Raw genomic sequence first — 22,750 nt, 5'->3', positions numbered from 1 at the left:
ATTTTGCCCAGCTCCTGTTGTAATTAAACTCACCGTCTATAGGCTATTGAAGAATGGGCTGCATTAGATCCCCACACAATAGTTATAAGAAGAAGAATTAAAACTATCTTGTATGATTCATCAACATTTGAAGTAATTGCAATAAATTTGTATTAATGTGGTTAATGAGAAACTAATGCAAACCTATCTGTGTAAAACAAAGTAGAAAACATTAAAATAGCGAACCGGGTTGAATTACTAAAGTTAATACACAAGTATGAAAAGCTACATTTAACAAATCAAATACCCACTGCAATTTGCCTTTGCTTGGAAGCCTTGCTTAGGGTTTGAAAGTCTAAAAGGCATATGCTATATGGTATATTAACTGTGTTTACTATGTTATTATTTCACACTTGGGAATTTGTATGACTCCTCTATGGTGCGAAGAGACAACCACATATGTAAATCACAAGTGAGAGATAGTGTGTAAATTATTAAATGTTAAACTGATGCTTAGGGAGATTTCCCCTTTAATTATCTTCAATTCCAGACCAATATGTCACTTCTAAGGGTAAGTAATTCCTTGAGACACCAGTGACTTGATTCTATTGTTTCATTGAGGACAAACTTTACACCACATATCTTGCACAAGCTGGATTTACACAGGGTAAGGGAGTATAATGGTTATGCTGCTGGACTAGTAATCTAGAGATCTGGCTAAATAATCCAGGGAAGTGAGTTAAAATCCCACCACAGCAGCTGGGGAATTTAATTGCACTTAATTACATAAAAATCTGGAATTAAAAAGCAAGTATTAGTAATGATGACCATCAAACTACCAGATTGTCATAAACACACATCTGATTCACTAATGTCCTTTGGGGAAGGAAATCTGCTGTCCTTACCCAGTCTGACCTACATGTGATCCCAGACCCACAGCAACATGCTTGACTCTTAACTGCCCTCTGAAATGGCCTAGCAAGCCCCTCAGTTGTATTCATGATGGTGGCTCACCACCATCTTCTCAAGGGCAATTAGGGATGGGAAATAAATGCTGGGCTGACTGGCAACACCCATGTCCTGTGAATGAATTGAATTAGGTTTAATAACATTGTGGTATTTTAAACGTTGCTTATGTCACAACAGCATTCTGCTGTCAGGTATGTGGAAAGGGATGGGGCATTCTAGTAATCATATTTACTAACATGGAAAGTTCCATATTGTATGCATCCTGAAAAAGTAAATAAGATCTGAAAAGGAGTATAACCTTGTTGCTGCCTGAAACCATGATTTTGGTGGCGCAGCAAAGCCATTTGACCACATGGCTCAAATATTATTCGGAAGGTAGCACAGATAAACTACAATATAACACTATACAAGACATTCAAAGTAATGTAGGATTATTGCAATGTGTTAAGGGAGTAGGTAGAACATTATAAAGGGCCATTGGAAGCGCCACCAGTTCACCATGAATGAGCGGTAAGAGCTAGCCCATCAACTTTTTAATTTAATAATAATGAGTCCTTGCTCCATGATATCAATATTGCCAATATAAAGATAATATAATATAATATATATCGTGAAACAGATTTTATGAATCATGCAGATCCAAACACAAAGTAGTTAGGGGAGGCACAAGCACAGCCTTTGTGCTGACATGATCCACATTTACATTTTTTTGTCTGGAGCCACAAGCAGAGATTAAATAGCCCCACTAAAAGCTTTCTGAATAAGCGTGCTAGAAACAAACTTAATCTGAGCCAAAACTATTACTGCAGTATTATTAAAACCATGCATCACACCAATGAATAAAAATAACACCTCCTCAGGACACTCTGAAATATGTCCCAGCCAAGTAATTACTAATAGTCATTTGGTAGTACAGAACTTGAGTATTGCTAAAAACAGAGACATTGTGTCGAAGATTTTCTTCTTGCACTCATCAGGACAATTTGCAAGAATACCAATATAAGGGAAACAACAAATTTATACTATATGAGAGTGCTGATTGGTTGGCAAGTGGACTCTGATTGATAGAGGCATTGCCATGGAGAATGCACTAGTTTATAATGACTGACAGTTAACTGCCAAGCTTTGTTTAAAATTTAAACCAGGTAGCTTGACTCTGATTACTCAAAGCATTGCTCTGAGGAATGAACCAGCAAATGGCTGTCGCTTATTCTGTTTAGCTGAAACACGCTGGTTTTCAGCAATACTCAATTAAGTACTCTTGAAGTTTATTCACTGTTGTTATTTTGACAAATGTCAATTTGCAAATAGTAAAATCCCAGAAACAGTAAATGAAATAATCAGTTGATCTGCTTTTGACAGTAATTCTGGGGCCTGCTTTTCCTTTTAGGGTCAGGAAACCGACGTCGGGACCGTTTCTGGGCCCCGACGCTGCCCATGGGATGGTGGGGGGAGGAGAAGCAGTCACAGCAGCCTGCTAATTGACTGGACTGTTGGTTGGGCAGCCAATTAGCAGCCTTGGGGGTGGAAATGGAGGAGGACTGAGCAAGTGTGGTACTGATGTAAACAAAACACAGCAGCCATTACTGTAGCTGTGTTCTACTAAGAGAATTGAAGCAGCATTGGTGGAAGAGGAAAAGCAGAGGTCAGACACCTGGGGCAGGGCTGCCCTCATTTTTCTGCCATGACCTGGAGGTCCTCCTGAGGCAGTGAGGGAGAGGAGGGAGGTCCTCTTCCCGGCATGAGAAGGCCATACTCCCAAACTAAGCAGGCTTGGATTGAGACTGCTGAGACCATCAGCAGATGAAGTGTGCTGAGGAGGAACTAGATCCATGCCAGAAGATGTTCAATGGCCTTATTCACTCTGGCAAGATGAGTGCAAAGCCAGACCCTTATGACAGTCTCTGGGTATTCAACCTCCAGCAGACACACCAGCTGAGGAGCCTGAGAGTGAATGCTACTCCTGAACCTGGGAGGAATGTGTGCCCAGGGTAATCACTGACCCCTCAGCAAGGCTCAGAGCTATAGTGCTGTTGAGGACTTTCCAGAACTGATACATGCAGCTTCCTATGTCAATGAGGCGATGGCATTGGCCATAGAGGCCAGCAGTGCCTTATATCTTTCCCTTTTGTCCTTGCAGGAGAAGAGGACTCATAACAGCCGAGAAAGGGCGCTGACAGGAGGACCAGTGCCCTATTGGAACATCATAACCGTCATGAAGGAAGGAGCCATGGAGATTGCCAGGGTGGCCCCCCAGAAGCAAGTCAGGGAAGGCGAGATGGGCATTGCTGGTGGAGAGGCTGAAAAGATATTGCAATCTGTAGATGAAGGGTTGCAGTGCAATCCTCCCCATCCAACAGCATGCCAAAGTCTCAGCTGCATTGGGAAGCCTCAGCACTGCAGAGGCTTCTGCTCTCCAAAGCTGATTCTGTTGATTTTTTCTTATGTCTCCCAGAGGTTCTGACATAGTGGAGGAAGAACAGATTCCTGTGTCGGTATTGGGGCAAGCACTGGCATCAGAGACAACAGAGCCAGGACCGTTACGTCTCACAAGCGCACCCTCCACCAGCACAGATACACTCATATCGATGGGTCCTCATGTGCAATTAGATACGGTGGTACTTGGTGATGACCACATAATGAGTGATCAGGAGGAGGTGAGAGAGATAGAGGCAGAGGCAGCTATGGGCAGTCCCCCTAGGAGGATGAAGGGCAGATACAGCCATGTTCAGATGGGCACAGATGTAGGACCTCAGGAGTCACAAGAAAGGAGGCTCTACTTAGACCAATGGCAACAGATTTGTTCCCACATATCAGAGCACCGTGAGGCAGTGCAGGGTCATGGGCTGAGAATGGAGGAGTCCAACCAGTTCATGGCTCAAGTGCATGAGCACTTCCATTGAGAGAGTGGCCATCCTCATGGACAGCCATACGCGGCAGCCCGCGGTGTGTTTGCAGGAGCAGCACTCTGACATGCACAGAATGCATGTCACACTCTGTAGCCTTGACGCTGGTGGCACAGGGATGTTTGGAGGGGATGCCACCTGCGCCTCAGCTGGTACTCCCCTCCAGCCATCCAGAGTGGGCCAGCCAAGGGCTGAGGCAGTCAACAAGGAGGATGAGGGTGCCACCCCTTAGGGGGAGCCATCATCATCATTGGCCTCCTTGGCCCCTCTGACTGAGGAAGCATCTGTGCAGCAGGGCCCAGTGATGTAGGCTGCCTCTGCATTGATGCTGGTCCAGCAGCTCTGAAGGTGCCCCCACCAGTATCAAGTGAGCTGGCTGCCTCCACTTCCACCGATGCGACAAGGGATGTACTGCATAGAAATGATCGAGAGTGGAGGCCACCGCATCGGGCAGAGCATTGAGTGGGTCACTTGGGTTTGCCTCACCTGTAAATATGCACTTCTCTTTTTCAACACTATATAAATATTGACACATGATGCCAGACGTGTGAGCTTCCATTCTTTAATGGCGAGATAGGAAAAGATGATGAAGGGAAGCAAAAGTCCTTGACGGTGGACTGTGAAACGTCTGAACGGATGTGGATACTTCATTGGCAGTAAGATTGAATCTATTCCAGGCTACATCTTCAATGGAAGTGTTCTCACAGGCAGCTCAAAGTGGTTACCAGACCATGTCGTCCTCCTGGGTTTGAAGGGCTCAGCTGAGACATGCCTGATCAAGATGATCCCTGACATTGATGGCATATGGACAAGACCCTCAACTCCTGCTCCTGGCCCGGCCACCTCCCTGTACAGCCAGGGCATATCTGCGTTCTGCATCTTCCTCCTCCTCCTACTCTTCCACATCCTGCTCCTCCTCTTCCTCCAATGAGCTGTGTCATTCCAGGGCCTCACCCTCTGCAAGGTCCATTTTTGCCAGTAGATATGCTGAGGGTATGGCCTCTATTGCCATCCTGCCCCACATCCCTCTCCACTGCACTCTTCATGCCCGGGGCTCTGCCTCTTCTGCTGAGGATGTTGCTCTTCATCGCCACTCGACCCAAAATCTGAGAGTTGTACTACTGTTACCTTCCTTGTGCTCAGCTGGGCTCCTAATAATGTCTGGAAGCCTTATGCAATGACAGGAGGGTGAAGACCCTGTACTGCCCAAGTGTAGTGAACACTCCCTGCAACCTTTGCATGCCCGATGGCACCTGTGTGTCAATGTCTGAGTGCCATTCTCCCTTTTATAGGCCCAGTTAATTTCAGGTGGTGGCCATGACTGTCTCCGTGCTTTGTTACCACCAACATGCACCTAGTCTGCCCTGATCCAGCGTGCAACCCAGTCGCCACCACCAAAAGCCCAAACCAGCCCTCCACAAGCTCTCAATGGTCTCCTTATCTAGCTTAATTGGCCTTATTGCTGAATCGGGCGGGTTTTCAGGGCTGACCTTCTCCCATCCTGATGAAACTTGGTGGTGGGAATGACGGTGGGAAACCAGCATGCCAGCTGGCGACAGGAAACCAGCACTCGACCTGGCACCGCAATTTTCACAACTGCCCACCTCTATTCCCGACCCTGGCGGGACCTATAATACGTACCCCTGTTCTTCGCATAGCACTACTCAAATTTTTTATATCCATCCAAACAGATATGCTTAATATCTTGTTTAAAGGAGGGCATCTCTGAGAGTTCAATATATTCTTAAGTACTGCATAAAATTCCATCTCCGATATAGGCTGGATTTTACAGTCAGCGGTGAAGCAAGGGCACTTGGCATTGGCCTTGAAGAAAGCTGCCCACATAAATCTAGCAATTTCTGTGGTGTGGTTTTCTCCTTTCCCGACAGCGATTAGTCTGGCGCCAAGTCAAGGGGATCTCTTGGTATGCAGCAGCAGCAATGACGCCAGCAAGTAAGTAAGTATCCAATCATATTGACACACACACACACACACACAAACCCACCCAACCCTCAAACCAGGAAGTTAAAAGCACTTAATATCCTTCAGATATCATTTAAATTTTCAGATAGTGAAACAAATGATTATAATTGGATTTAGATAAATATCGATATAAGCACATTTTTTAAATGTGGAATTGTTTAATCATAATCGAGAAATTTGACAGTCCACAGATATAAAATTAGCTTTTCAGGGTCACTGAGTGTGTTTAGCAGTAATTATGAAATTAGTATGGTGTTAAAAACCCAATTACACCTCATTCAACAAGTGGTGATTTTTTTCAAGGGTTTTTAACAGTGAGACTAACAGCGTAAAAGGGGAAGTTCTAGGCAAATCATAGATTTCCATTGATTGCAGTCTGGGGGGTGGGGTGGAGGGGATCCTCTGGAGAAGCGTAGAATAACTGACAGCATCTTCTGGGTTTCTGCGTTATTCTGCACATGTGTGGACTCCAGATGTTGCTGTCAGTTTCAGTGGAGTAATGATAGAGAATGCTGACAGTTTCATCATCATTATCACCACAAAATTGGGGTCTATGTGCTCAAGTCCTGTATGTGGATCTTGAACATACAACTTTGTGACTCATAAGTGAGATTGCTACCAAATGAGCCAAGCTGACACAATAAGTTAGCTCTATCAGGCTGAATTGCATTTGTAATATTACTGCTAACAGAAACAAAACGTAGCTTGTGGAAAACACAAAACAAGCCACGGAGCAGGAAATCACTTGGACTAACTTTTAACATAAATATGGGCCCCAAGGCTGAATTCAGTGGAATGCAGTTTCAGCAACATGCAATGGAAAATGGAACTGACAATTTCTTGGGATTGCTTTGTAAATGTGCACAAAGCTAACTACTTCATGAATTTTACGTGTAATTTTTGGTAAACATTTAGTGAGATGCTTGTTTAGTCTGTGTTTATCTGTTTCAGTACTGCAGATGTGGCACTGAAATATGACAGGAACCAAGAGAAAGGTCTTTGGAATATTACTGAACACTGATAACAACTGTCTCTTTGGACTGATATCTGGAGTTTCAGTGACCTCTGTACTTTAAAATCAAAAACTTCTGATAACTGTTACACGTATATCTACACAAGTAAACAGTGGGTCTCTCGAACTGCATGGAACAGAATTTTCTTTTACAAATTATCAACTAGTTTATATGGTTCAATCTGAAAATATATCAAAACCTCAACTTTGTTTCAGGCAATCATTATACATGATGAGCCATTACTAATATTCCCTGTCTTTCTGGATGAAGCAGAATTAAAATGTTATCCCGAATGAGAACTGAAGGTCTCTTGATATTTGAAGGCACACAGATTGCAGTATAACAATAATAAAAACTCTCTCCAATGTATTGTTGAGATTCAGAAAATGCTGCTGAACAGTAGACAAGTCCAGACCTTTGACTGTCCAAATAGTGAGTTTCAGTGGGCTGTTCGGTGGAGAGGAGTCAACTAGTGGCAAGACTTCTCCTCAAAAGGTAGGAAGAGGAAAAGCAGAGGGCAACTGAACACTGGCTCCTGTCATACACCCCATAGCATTGGATCACAAAGAGGAATGTTGTTTTTAATCACCAAATGTTTTTTACTTTCTGAAGTGAGCCTTACTATAATTTATTCATAGCTTTGGGATTTAGGGAATATCCAGTCAGCTTCCTCATGGAAAAGACATACACATTCAACAGACGTTGTTTCTAGGTTAGGCAACAAGTTGTGTTCATCTTCATTTAGTTGCTATAGAAGAAAGCATTACTATCTAGTACACAACATTACATCTGGAGTGAGCAGACAATCATTAATCCAAGGTAACATAATAACAATAATGCGCAACACCATTTCATGAGCATGTTTATCCCACTGCCTCTTTGTTAATGAGGAACTCATTATATCCCCCTAGCTCTGCCTTAACTGGAATGTTATTTTACAAACTTTATATGATGAAAAAAGACAGATACTGTACCTTGAAAAGCCACTTAGAGCAACAGAAATATTGTGATTCAGAAACTGTCATGAATTGTGTTGTATGCTGTGTCACATCCAAGGAGGTTTACAATGAAACCAACACGTTGATTTATAACTTCCCTTGTCTGCTGAAACTGATCTGGCTGACTGCAATTTAAAATTGCAGGCAACACGAACGCCTGTCCCAAGCAGCCAGTTGTAGAAGCTGAGCCTCTGAGCCTCATGAGGATACCTTGGCCCCCCCCCACTGCCTTGGGCTTCCTGACTGCCTGACCAGAATTCCCTTCCTTGAGCATTTACCCTGTTCCAGAGCACATTCCCCTGGGTCGCCAATGCCAGCCTCCGGCCTCCCAATTCCAACAACTGGGCTGCCACTTCCCACCGATTTCCTGGATGTTTTCGTTGACAAGTAGGATGTTAATGATGCCCGGTCATTAAAATCAGCTAAGCCTCCCCAGTGCCACTTCCAGACGGGAATTAAAATCAAGCCCTAAACTCTATTTCAAAAATTGAATATGATGAGGGGAAACTGCTTTGATAAAGTGCAAGTAAAGTGCAAGCACTGACATATCGCAGGACTTTCATTGTTTAAATGTGCACCTTGACTAGGTTGGTCCACTCATTATATAATTATTGTATTACAATGACAGCAGTGGGGTAACCTTTATTGCGGTACAAAAACCCAAACACTAAGAAGAAATCTTTTTATTATTTTAAATTTATGAGGAAAAGCACACCAATATCATACTGAAGAAAGTAAAGAGTTACTGCCAAGTATTTTTTTTTAATAGTTTTGTATTTGTCTACATGTTGGCACAGTTGCTGTACATTTTGCTTAGCATAACATATATTGATACAATGTCTGACAAAATAGCTAAGGTATCAGTATAATGATGGAGAGAGGGTAGCTGGGATGGGTCTTAGGGGGAAAATTCCATGCCTGAGTGTGTTGCCGGGTTAGGTCCCTATTCTTCTGTTGCATACAGTAGAACGTGGTACACTTTTTCTCTGTCTCACTCTTTACCCCTCCCTCTTCAAGGTGTATAACAACAGTTTAAGAACAGTTACAAGGAGATTTGAAACAATCCCCTTCCCATGAATAACATATTATGAACATAAAACTTAAAAGTAGTGCTATTATTTAATGATTTTCTTTAATAACTCCCTCCGTAAACTTGAGTTTATTCAAAACTCTACATCAAGTCCCGTTTACATATTACTCCTGCACTCGTGGACTTACATTGGCTCCCAGTCTGCAATGACTGGATTTTAAAATTCTCATCCATGTTTTCAAATCCCTACATAGCCTCAGCCCACCCTATCTCTGTAACCTCCTGCGGCCCTAAAATACTCCAAGATGCCTGTGTGCCTCCAATTCTAGCCTTTTACATTTCCTCAGTTTTCTTCACCCAGCATTGGTGACCATGTCTTCTGATGCCAAGGTCCTAAGCTCTGAAATTCTCTTCCTAAACATCTCTGCCTCTCTCTCCTCCTTGACGACACTCCTTAAAATTTGACCAAGCTAATGATCACCTTTCCTAATATCTCTTCACAGAATCAGTCACAGAATTGTTACAGTGCAGAAGGAGGCCATTCAGCCCATCGTGCCTGCACCGACTTTCCGAATGAGCAATTTGCCTAGTGCCACTCTCCCACCTTCTCCCCATAACCCAGCACATTCTTCCTTTTCATATAATAGTCTAATTCCCTTTTGAATGCTTCAATTGAACCTGCCTCCACCATGCTCTTGGGTCGTGCATTCCAGACCTTAACCATTCGCTGCCTGACAAAGTTTTCCTCATGTCACTCTTGACTACTTTGTGCCTACCCACTTTTTCATGTTTGTGCTTGGGGCCAGGACTGTTCATTTTATTGTCAATTGACACCCTCTCTGTATTAACGCTTTGTCTTTCACCACACCATTAACATACCATTTGCTTTTGTTCTATGACCTTCTGGTCAGTTATTTTCTGTGACCTTGTCCTATCAACACATCTTTTGTTATCTCTTGCTCCATCCCCACTTTACTTGCTTAAAACCTTTTACATTTCTAATATTTGTCAGTTCTGATGAAGGGTCACTGACCTGAAACGTTAACTCTGCTTCTCTCTCCACAGATGCTGCCAGACCTGCTGAGTATTTCCAGCATTTCGTGTTTTTATACCCTTTGAAAGTCCATATACACCACACCAACTGTATTGCCCTCATCAACTCTCTCTGTTACCTCTTCAAAAGACTCCAGAAAGTTAGGTAAACATGATTTTCTCAGAGGAAATCCATGCTGGCTTTCTTTAACTAACCTGTATTTGTCCATGTGGTTATTAATTTTGTCCCGATTTATTCTTTCTATAAGTTTCCCCACCATCGAAGTTAAACTGACTAGCTTGTAGTTGCTGGGCTTATCTTTACACCCTTTTTTGAACAAGGGTAAAACATTTGCAATTCTCCAGTCCTCTGGCACCACCCCTAAGTCTAAGGAAGACTGAAAAATTATGGCCAGTGCACCCAGAATTTCACTCTCACTTCCCTCAGTATCTTTGGATACATCTCATCCAGTCCTGGTGCCTTATCCACTGTAAGCACAGACAGCCTATCCAATACCTCCTCCTTATCAATTTTAAACTCTTCTAGTGCCTGAATTACCTCCTCTTTCACCATTGCCTGGGTTGCATCTTCTTCCTTGGTAAACACAGATGAAAAGATAGCATTTAATACCTCAGCTCTGCCCTCTGCCTCCATGCGCAAATCCCCTTGTTGGTCCCTAATCAGCCTCACTTCTCCTTTTACCACCCATTTATTATTTACAAGTCTAGAGAAAACTTTGGGATTCCCCTTAATGTTAGCTGCAAGTCTCTTTTCATACTCTCTCTTTGCTTCTGTAATTTGCTTTTTCACTTCGCCTCTGAACCTTCTATATTCAGCCTGGTTCTCAATAGTATTCTCTACTTGACATCTGTCATAAGCACACTTTTTCTTTTTTATCTTAATCTCTATCTCTTTTGCCATCCAGGGAGCTCTGGATTTGTTTACCCTACCTTTCCCTTTCGAGGAAACATACCTTGACTGTGCCTAAACTATCTCTTCTTTGAAGGTAGTCCATTGTTCAGCTACCATTTTTCCTGCCAACCTTTGACTCCAATTTATTTATCCCAAATCCATTCTTACCCCATTGAAATTGGCTTTCCTCCAGTTAATTATTCTTACTATGGATTGTTTTGTCCTTTTCCATAGTCAACCTAAACCTAATGATTCAATTATCACTGTTCCCTAAATATTCTCCTATTGACACTTGATCCACTTGGCCCACCTCATTCCCAAGAACCACATTTAGCAGTGCCTCCTTTCTTGTTGGACTAGAAACATACTGCTGTAGAAAATTTTTCTGAATACACTCCAGGAAATCTTGCCCCTTACTCATCTGTACATTTTTAACAATTCCAAATTTCCCCAACTGATGCCATATACTGTTTCTGGCATTACATTCAGATTTGCTGTGTAAAGATTCTGAAGGAGAATAACATGAGTCTATGTTTGGATAATTAAAGCCCCCCATTACAACTACCCTATAATATTTGCACCTCTCTGTAATTTCCTTGCAAATTTTTTCCTCCACATCCTTCCCACTAGTTGGTGGCCTATAGAGAACACCAAGCAATGTAACTGCACCTTTTTTGTTCCTTAGTTCTAGCTAACTAGATTCTGTCCTTGACCCGTCTGGGACATCTTTTTTCTCCTGCACTGCAATGCTCTCCTTAATGAATATCGCACCGCAACCCCCCCCCACCCCCACTCATTTTTTCCCATTCCTATCTTTCCTGAGCACCTTGTATTCAGGAATATTTAATACGCAGTCTTGCCCTTCTTTGAACCAGGTCTTTGTTACAGCCACACCATCATCTTTCCACATGCCAATCTGTGCCTGTAACTCACCAGTCTTATTAACAACACTCCATGTATTTACATACATGCACATTAACCCCGAATTAGACTTTGTTACTTTCTCCCTTACTCTGATGCTACTGAATAACTTACTATTCTCTACTCCAGTGCTATCTAATCTTGTGTGGAGGACAACTCCTTCTTCTGAAGACGTGAACGCATGTGAGAGCAGCAGTGAGAAGAAGATCCCAAACAGTGTAGGTGCGAGAACACACCACTCAGGATAGAAAAGGGGTCTGATAAGGCACCGTTATTGTGTCATTCATATTGTCACGGAATGAGGTGATGATACTTAGTAGCTTTGGTGGACATCCAATCTTTGCTAGTAGTCTGAAGAGACCACATCTGCTGACGAGGTCAAAGGCTTTGGTGAAAGCAACGTAGAGGGGCGTCTGTTGTTCGTGGCATTTCTCCTGTAGCTGGCGAAGGGAGAACAGCATGTCAATGGTGGATCTCTCTGCTCGAATGCTGCACTGTGCCACGCTCAGCCAGCTTCTGCAGTCTGTTTAAAACGACTCGAGTGAACGACTCTTCAACAAAAGGAATTTTCCTCCACACAAGATCAGATGACAGGTTGTTCAACCTTGCCCGTCTTAGAGCGAAGACCAAAGTACAGAAAGTCCTCATCAGAGAACTCCTCTTTGCTGACGATGCTGCATTAACATCCCACACAGAAGAATGTACTGCAGAGACTCATGGACAGGATTGCAGCTGCCTGCAACGAATTTGGCCTAACCATCAGCCTCAAGAAAACGAACATCATGGGTCAGGACGTGAGAAATGCTCCATCCATCAATATCAGCAACCACGCTCTGGAAGTGGCTCAAGAGTTTATCTACCTAGGCTCAACTATCACCAGTAACCTGTCTCTCGATGCAGAAATCAACAAGCGCATGGGAAAGGCGTCTGCTGTTATGTCCAGGCTGGCCAAGAGGGTGTGGGAAAATGGCACACTGACACAGAACACAAATGCCCGATGTTTCAAGCCTGTGTCCTCAGTACCTTGCGCTCTGGCAGTGAGGCCAGGACAACGTATGTCAGCCAAGAGCAACGGCTCAACTCATTCCATCTTCGCTGCCTCCGGAGAATCCTTGGCATCAGGTGGCAGGATCGTATCTCCAACGCAGAAGTCCTCGAGGCAGCCAACATCCCCAGTACATACACACTACTGAGCCAGTGGCTCTTGAGATGGCTTGGCCATGTGAGCCGCATGGAAGATGGCAGGATCCCCAATGACGCATTGTACAGTGAGCTCGTCACTGGTATCAGACCCACCAGCTGTCCATGTCTCCGCTTTAAAGACGTCTGCACACGCGACATGAAGTCCTGTGACATTGACCATAAGTCGTGGGAGTCAGTTGCCAGTGATCGCCAGAGCTGGTGGATAGCCATAAAGGCGGGGCTAAAGAGTGGCGAGTTGAAGGGACTTAGCAGTTGGCAGGATAAAAGACAGAAGTGCAAGGAGAGAGCCAACTGTGTAACAGCCCCGACAACCAATTTTATCTGCAGCGCCTGTGGAAGATTCTGTCACTCTAGAATTGGCCTTTATAGCCACTCCAGACGCTGCTCCACAAACCACTGACCACCTCCAGGCGCTTACCCATTGTCTCTCGAGACAAGCAGGCCAAAGAAGAAAGAAGAAGAAGAGTGCTATCATCTCTACCTGTATTCTGTGCACCTTGGTATTCCACTCTGATATTTCCTCCTGGTTCCCACACTCCTGCCAAGTTAGTTGAAACCTTCCCCAGGGTTTAAATGAGTAAATCGCCCCACAAGGAAATTTGTACCAGTTCTGTTCAGGTGCAACCCGTCCAGCTAGTACAGGTTCCACCTTCTCCAGAACTGGTCCCTGTGCCCCAGGAATCTCAAGCCCTCCCTCCTGCACCATCTTTCCAGCCACGCATTCATCTGCACTATCCTCCTATTCTTATACTCACTTGCGCATGGTACTGGGAGTAATCAGGAGATTACTACTTTTGAGGTCCTGCTTACTAATTTTTTGCCTAGCTCACTAAACACTTTCTGTAGGACCACATCCCTCTTCCTACCTATGTCGTTGGTAACTGTGGACCACAACTGCTGGCTGTTCACCCTCCCCGCTCAGGATTCTCTGCAGCCGTTCAGTGACATCCTTGACCTTGGCACCAGAGAGGCAACACACCATCCTGGATTCACGTCTGCCCCCACAGAAATGCCTGTCTGATCCCCTGACTATCGAATCTCCTATCACTACTGCTCTTCCAGTCTTCTTTGTGCCCCTTCTGTGCAGCTGAGCCAGCCATGGTGCCATGGCCTTGGTTCTGGCTGCACTCCCCAGATGAACCATCACTTTCCTTAGTATTCAGAACTGAATTCCTGTTGGAGAGTGAGATGCATTCAAGGGTCTCCTACACTACCTGCCTGTTATTCTTGACTGTCTGGTGGTCACCCACTCCCTCTCTCCCTGCATAGACTTTATCTGTGGGGTGACCACATCTATAGGGCGGCACAGTGGTGCAGTGGTTAGCACCGCAGCCTCACAGCTCCAGGGACCCGGGTTCGATTCCGGGTACTGCCTGTGTGGAGTTTGCAAGTTCTCCCTGTGTCTGCGTGGGTTTTCTCCGGGTGCTCCGGTTTCCTCCCACAAGCCAAAAGACTTGCAGGTTGATAGGTAAATTGGCCATTATAAATTGTCACTAGTATAGGTAGGTGGTAGGGAAATATAGGGACAGGTGGGGATGTTTGGGAGGAATATGGGATTAGTGTAGGATTAGTATAAATGGGTGGTTGATGTTCGGCACAGACTCGGTGGGCCGAAGGGCCTGTTTCAGTGCTGTATCTCTAATCTATAAATGTGTTATCCACAAAGTTCTCAACCTCACAGATGCACTGCAGTGACGCCAGCTGCTGCTCAAGTTCTGAAAACTGGAACTCAGGCTGCTGCAACTGACAACACTTCCTGCACATATGGTTATCCAGGATACGAGAAGCATTCTGGAGTTCCCACATAGCACAGGATGTGTACTCCAGAAGATGGAGTAGTCCTGCCATTCCTTTACCTGTAAATTAATAACTTTGCTACTGCTAATAAACCTTTACCAATATTAATAAACCTTACTAATGTTAATAACTCTTATTAATACTGATAAACCCTACTAATACTTAATGCACCTTACTAGTAGTAACAAAGTTTACTTTAAAAAAAAAGTAAGACACACCACTCACACTCTCCATGTCAAATTTTGTTTGATAATAGCCCCTGTGATGCGCCTGGGGATGTTTTACTATATAAATGCAAGTTGCTGTTATTGTTGTTGAACAAACCCCACATCTGTGTACGAATCTCTTGCTGGATTCCTGTTGATAGAGTTCCAACATATCTTGCAGTATATACTAATTTTGGAATTTTCTGACACTTGTATATGTGACAATTAAGTTCGTAACTTGCTTCCATAATTGTGTTCAATACTACACCTCATCTCGCTGACTCACTAGAGGATAGAACATCCTCTGTCCTTGCATTGTGTAATTTATTAATTAGTTCTTAAATAAAGAAAACTGGCTGATAAACTAATAACTTGTAGCTCTATACTGAGTACAAAGAAATGTAAAAATCTGAAACAACAGAAAATATGAATAATACACAACAAATAACTCAGTTTCTGTAAAGAGGAAAGACTTTTCATGTGCTAAACTATGAAATTTTGGTGGAATCTGCAGTAACTGTAAAAAAATGAGCAAAGGACAATATTGCATTTGGTATTTTTGTAGTTCTTAAAAGCAAAATATTATTTCTGCTCAAATCCCCGCCATATAAAACATCTTTAACTTCAACTACTTCCAAAAAAACTTCCGATATTAACACTATAGCTAAAATAAGTAGAACTGCCAGTTAAGTGTGAGTCACTTGCTGCCAATCCTCAGAAGCTAAGCTCAATTAAATTTGTGGAAAAATTACTTAATACATGACAAGTTGCTTCCTTGGTTTATCATATTCTAAAAAAAAGTCTTACTGCCAAGAAACTTGGCCATTTCAAAACCATATTCTTGGTTTTCTTTTCAAATTAAGGTTTTCAGGTCCGCATCACAGTTAAGAGTTCACGTACTAGGACTGGCTGAGGCTACAACCCTCTTTGTCCTGGTTTTGGACAAAACCCCATTCAGCAGGCAAAAATAAATTGACAGGGATCATTGACAATTCTGGCCATACCTGCAGCCTGGAATATTCCATGCTCCTATGCAGAGCAAAAATCTATCTACGTAACGATGCCTGAATTGAGGTGTTGATGCTTGTGCTTTCCCTCGATACCTTCAATTTGAAGTAACTAAGATATCACAGTCATGTTATGTTACATCATGCTCAGCTTAAATATGGAAGTATGTCCAAGGCAAAGCATTGCTTCTGCAGGTAAACCCATACTAAATATGGTCTAATGTACCAAATAACCTCAGAGGTAGCATGCACTGGGAGAATAATGCTCTATTACTGTCAATAATGTAGAATTTCCATAGCTTTTCTCCTGATCTCCTGCCATCATTTTGGTGGAAGATCAACAGAAACTCCAGAGAAATTGTGCAATGGTGTTTACGGCATTTCTTTTGAGTTTTCACTGATCTTCCACGGAAGTAACAGCAGGAGAATGGTGAACACCCTGTGGACATTCCAGGTGGCTACATTACTAAAATTGTAACATTCTCTTGCTGACAGGCAAGTGATATTCTGATAGACTATATGCCCTGGATTCTAATCTTCCTGTAACAGGACGGTAAGGTTGGGACTTCCACCTGCTGCTCTGACCCCGCCATAACTCTGAACAATTTTCCTGGGTCGGCATGCATTTCTTAGGCAGGTCAGGCTTCTGAGAGAATTTTTTTTAATTCGTTCATGGGATGTGAGCATTGCTGGCTAGGCCAGCATGTATTACCCATCCCTAATTGAATTTGAGAAGGTGATGGTGAGCTGCCTTCTTGAACCACTGCAATCTTGGTGCATAGGTACACCAACAGTGCTGTTAGGAAGGGAGTTCCAGGATTCCTGCCCGCAAGAGGGTGCCCACCACTAACTGGAAAACTCTGGTGGCGCGTCATCAGAATCATCATAGCAGTGATTACTGTCAACCCTCTCTTGTGGGTCTCTGGAAGTGGCGGAAGGCAGGCAAATAGGGCAGCCTGCGAGGCCCCATCTCCTCCCCCTAATCTACAAGCAATGCGCTGGGAAGAAATGGCTGGTGAGACAGGCATTTTTGGATGGGATAGTGGAGGAAAATCCAGGCCTGTATCACAGGCTCCAACTACGAATCAGATTAACGAAGCAAAAAGTTAGCAGAAGCAAAACTCAAACAACAGCATATGCATAAGTAAGTGTTTCTTGCCCAGCTTACAGAATAAGTTGCAAAATAATAAAACACATTGTGGCTGATTTATCCTGTCTCTCGTATCTCATGTATGCAGTTCGCAGGTATTTTCTTAGAGGTTCTCCTGATTGCTTTCTGTAACTAGAGGTAGAAACTCCTTTTATGCATCTAATCTGGGTTTCTACTGAAGCTAAGAAAGGTGATAGAGAGAACCACCTCCCTCCCGCACGCCACCCCTGTCCCCCACACCCCAGGAAATGTTTTGAGTTGCTGAGCTGCAACTTAAGGTTGGAGGATTGTTAAATGGTCAGGCAAATCTTGATGAGTTTTCTTTAATCAGGTCAGCAAGTGCTGCAGTATGGTGCACTGTGTGAGTGATGGGGATGTTGTTGCAGTATGTATGAGGAGAATAGTATAAACTTTCAGGAGGGCATAGACAGATTAGTGAAATGGGTAGACACATGGAAGAATAAATTTAATGTACAGAAGTCTGAAGTGATATATTTTGGTGGGAAGAATGAGGACAAGAATAAGAATAAATGGTACAATTTTAAAACGGGTGCAAAAACAGAAAGCCCTGTGGATATATGTACACAAATCTTTGAAGGTGACAGGACAAGTTGAGAAGACTGTTAAAAAAAAAACATATGGGATCTTTGGCTCTATAAACAGAGGTATAGGCTGGGATTTTATCGGCAGCAACGATGTTGGAATGTAAAGCGGATGGGGTGGCCGTGTGTGCGGGTGGGGGAGCGGGAGAAGTGAGAGAGCAATATTGTCAGGGTCATCCAATTAAAGAATGGCAGGCATGGGAGCCAGTAGGTGAGGAAGTGCAGACGGGAGCAAGTACCAGGACAGGCAAGGCTGGCGCCATCTTTAGAAGGCAGCCAGCAGTAGTTTTAAAGGCAGCAGCCCTAGACAAAACTGAGAGGGAGCTTGGAGAGGCAAGTGGAGTGATTGGGAAATGGCAGAAGGAAGAGCAAGGGTGGCGCCCAGATTCTCTAATGCCTCCCTGATATACTGCACCACAAAAAGAATCCTTTACTTATTTATACACTACTGGGCCATTAAACGATTGATGCCTCTCACAAAGGGTGTGATGGGAAGGGCCACACCACATGAGGTCAATGCATTTTCCATGCCATGGCCTGATGTCATGAGGGGTCCAGTGAGATGGTAAGGGCATTCAAAGAAATGGCAACAGGGCTATAGAAGGTAGAAGATTTATTTGTTTGCATGGGTATGTAAGGAAGACTCATGTGAAATGTGTCTGTATTATTTTCTTCCCTTAAGCATATCTCATTGTGCTTTGCCTGCTATCTTTCAGGGATTTCATCATATTGCACCTGGTCACCATCCCCCTCCAAATCCTCATCTTCAGAGGAGACATCGTGCTCCAAGATGTCCTCATTGTTCAAAGCGTCTCCCCTCCGTAGCACCAGGTTGTGCAGAGCACAGCGCACTACAATGATGTGCGAGACCATTGGACCATTGGACCATTGAGCTGGGATATATTGAAGGGCTCCACCAGATCTATCAAGGCATCTGATCTGCATCTTCAGAAGCCCTATGGACTGCTTGATGGTTTCTCATGTTGTCCCGTGGAAGCTATTGTATCTCTCCTCTGCATCTGTGCAGGGCTCCACACAGGCATAAGGAGCCATATCTTCAGTGCGTAGCCCTTGTCACCCAGTATCCATTCTTGAAGTTGTGCAGGGGGCCTGAAAATGTCAGGCACCTGCAACTGCCTTAGTATGCAGGCATTGTGACAGCTTCCCAGGAGCTGAACACACACCTGTTGGCAGTAGCTTTGGTGCAGTTGTACATCGAGCGAGTGGAAGCCCTTCTTGTTGATGAAGGCTGCTGCCTGGTCTGTGGGAGCCTTGATGGGCACATGCATGCAGTCGATGACGCCCTTCACCTGGGGGAATCCAATGATAGCCCCGAATCCTGTAGCCCTCTCAGCCTGACTGTCCAGATCAATGGCTGGCACACTTGAATGAGCCACAGACTGGGAGATCCCACAGATATCTCCAGAAGATTCCTGGAATAATCCTGAGGTGTAGAAATTCAGCAGCACAGCAACCTTCACTGCCAGAGGCAATGGGTGCCTGCCACTTCCCATTGGGCTCAGCTCTCCTCCATCATGGTGCACAGCTCAGTGACTGTCTCCTGGAGAGGTGCAGTCTTTTGCAACACTGCTACTCTGACATTTGCAGGAAGCAACGATAGGATTCTCTCTGGTGTGTAGCATTGCTTGCGCACAAGAGATTGGTATGTGCCCTTCTGCACCCTCCTCATCTGCTCACCCGCTCCCAGTGGCTATAGCTCTCTCCCTCTCTGATGTTCCTCCTCAATGGAGGTCTGGCCTGAGTGAATGAGCTCCATTGCAAATTACACTCACTTCTTAGGGCCTCCCATCCCCCCTTACTCTGTAGACACAAGTTGCAAGTCAGAGAGGACACCCAATCAGAATGCCTCAGCTGTGCTCGCCAAGATTGGCTAGCTTCCAGATTGGCACCACCGTGGTTTGCTCACTATCACCATCCTTACAATGTTACGTTACCTTTCGCAATGGCTGCCAAGACTGACCTTCCACTGTGCTTTGCCTCCTTATAGCTTGTGAGGCTCTGAAGCTCCGTTGTTTCCATGCGCTTCACAAAGATGTAAATGGCTGGTAAAATCATCATTAATTGCCTGTTTAACAGGTGTCATTACCTTCCCACAGCCTTCAAACGTGGCATTCACCTGCCAGCCCGGCTGCCTCTGGGAATATCCCCTACTGGCATAAACTTGTCGGGCTTACCTCTCATGCTATCCACTGGCATTTTGCCACCCCTTTTCCTCCCAGTCTGTCTCCACTGCACTGACAAAATTCAGCCCTGAGTACAAAAGCAAGGAAGTTATGCTAAACCTTTATAAAATACTGATTGGGCCTCAGCTCAGCTGTGTCCAGTTTTGGGTACCATACTTTAGGAAGGATATCAAGGTCTTAGAGAGGATGTAGAAGAGATTTGCGAGAATGTTACCAGGGATAAAGGGCTTCAGTTTATTATGCCAATGGGTTTTGTTGAATGATAATTTTCTTTAATCCATTGACTGGAGGTCTGAATTTATTTTTTTAAAAAGACATTTTTAAAAGAAAAGCTTCCAGCAAAGTTTCTTTCAGCTTAAGATGGTCACCTAGTTAGCTACACTGTATCTTACACTGCAATGCTTGTGAGGAGAGAGACGGGATATCTGCTAATATCCCAGCAAGAACCAAGATCCAGGACGTTCAAAGGAACAACTCTCTCAGCAAGCAGAGAAATATTGGTAACTGCTGTTTGAATGACGGAGTGACTGTCATGTGACAAGCCCCACCCCATCTGTGGTTTTAAGTTGGTGTTTTCTCTGCAGCAGAGGAGAAGCAACTGGACTCTGACATGAGCAGACCCTAAGTGGGGCTTCCTCTCTCTCTCTCTCTCTCTCTCTCTTTCTCTCCATTCCAGCTTGAAAGCTTCCAAATCCTGCTTGTTGACTGACCACCTTTGCATACTCCAGCTACAATCCAAAACCCCATTGGAGGAAATCATCCACATCGCTATCTCCAAGAGACTCACCAAACCAGTCACCTACCTCTTCAAACTAAAAGCCTCAAGACCACTGAATTCAGCTAGAAGCCAGCTGAATCACCAAACTTCACAGACCGTATACCTTTTTTCTGTTGACTCTAACTCAACCAATCTACCTTTCCCCACTCCGAAACCTTTTGTGTGTGTCTAAACCTCTAGTGTGTGTGTGAGAGTAAAAGTTGGCATGTTGTTTATTATTTTATTAGTTTGGTTTAGGTACAATAAAGTTATCCTCTTTCTTTTGTTACGACCAACCGCTCCAGTCAAAGCCCCCAATCAAAATATACGATTCTGATTGTGGTGGGTCCAACGCACTGTTAATTCAATCCCGTCGTTCCACAGATTGGCTAACATATCATTTAAAACTTTCTAAATTAAAGAGAGCCCTAGCCAAATTGTACCATCTATTAATCCCCGAATGAGGCTAACCAAACCAGGTGTCTTTAAATCAATAAATTAACTCTTTAATTAGAAGAACTAAATTCTTAAACTCTATGAAGATATAAACAACATTTAAAATAGAAAAAAATAGAGTCCTTGCAAATTTACAGTCCAATGTTGCTCGAACACCTCACAGGATGTTGCTCGAAGTCCTCACAGGATGTTGCTTGAAGTCCTCACAAGATGTTGCTTTCTTTCTCCAGCGAATTTCAACAATTACAACTTGCAAATACTTTCAACAGAATCAATCTGACTTTAGAGTTTTTGAGGGATAAAAGATTGTCACAGTCTAACTTCCTTTTCTTCAATTTAAATTACCAGAGATCTCCGTTTCAGCATGACTTTTTCTTAGAATTTTGAGAGATAATAATAAACAGACTAAAATCCTATTCCTTCAGTTTAAATGGTAGAGAGCTGTTTTTCCAGATGCTAACACCAGCTGTCCTCTGTGTCTGTGTCTGTTCGGACAAACTGTCGTCAACTCATAAGCCAGTTCAAAACTGAATTGTAACAAATGTATTGTATCAGGCTCACTCGCAGTGGCTATATCTATGGTAACGAGAATGCACCCTTTGAATCGCAGTCTCCAAATGGTTGTTTCTAAGGCAACGAAAATGCATCTTCCTATAACTCCTAAGGCTTGCCGGCTCTTAAAGCAATACTGATCCCTTGCAAGCCTTAAAGGCAAACTGCATATTCTGAATAAAAACTACAGGACCATGACACTTTGTTAACTCAAGAAAACCTGTCCGATTGGTTCTTGTTATGATCATAAGTAATCAAACACCTACTGAATTAGCCAGTACATCCACTTTAAGAAAGAATTAAACTTGTTGTGGTCTAACAAGGAGAAGGAAAAGAGAGAAGCCCTTCAACCCCTCCTCACTTGACCATAACAAGTTATGTGGAGAGACTAGAGAAGCTGGGCTTATTTGCTTTAGAGCAGAGAAGGTTAAGAGGAGATTTGATACAGGCATTCAAAATCATGAAGGGTTTTGATAGAATAAATAAGGAGAAACAATTTCCAGTGGCAGAAAGGTCGGCAACCAGATGACACAGATTTAAAGTAATTGGCAAAATAACCAGAGGCAACTTAAGGAGGACATTTTTTACACAGCGAGTTGTTATGATTAAGAATGCACTACCTGAAAGGGTGGTGGAAGCAGATTCAATAGCTACCTTGAAAGGGAATTGGATAAATATTTGAAGGCGGAAAATGTGCTGGGCTATGGGGAAGTACAGGGGTGCATGAGTAATTGAATAGCTCTTCCGAAGAGGCAGCATGGGCATCATGGGCCTTCTTCTGTGCTGCATCATTCTATAATTCTATATGTACAGGGACACAATCTGATAGAATGTAATGTCACCCCCTTGAATAATCCAAATATTTCACTTTTCTAAGTAACTTAAAAGCTAGATAGCAGAGATTCAACGAGTAACACTGTTGGCCTTCTACTGCTGTGGAAAGAAATATGACTTCAAAAGTTCAGGTGAACCCTTTGGTTCTCAATTGTTTGTATGTGACATTCCAGATTTAAATGAGTGCTGTTCTTGTGGAGGTTGGAATGAAGCTCTCCTTTATGTGACACTCCTTTGC

Source organism: Heterodontus francisci, chromosome 16 (genome assembly GCF_036365525.1).
Source record: "Heterodontus francisci isolate sHetFra1 chromosome 16, sHetFra1.hap1, whole genome shotgun sequence".
NCBI lineage: Eukaryota > Metazoa > Chordata > Chondrichthyes > Heterodontiformes > Heterodontidae > Heterodontus > Heterodontus francisci.
Note: the sequence above shows the minus strand (reverse complement) of the source record.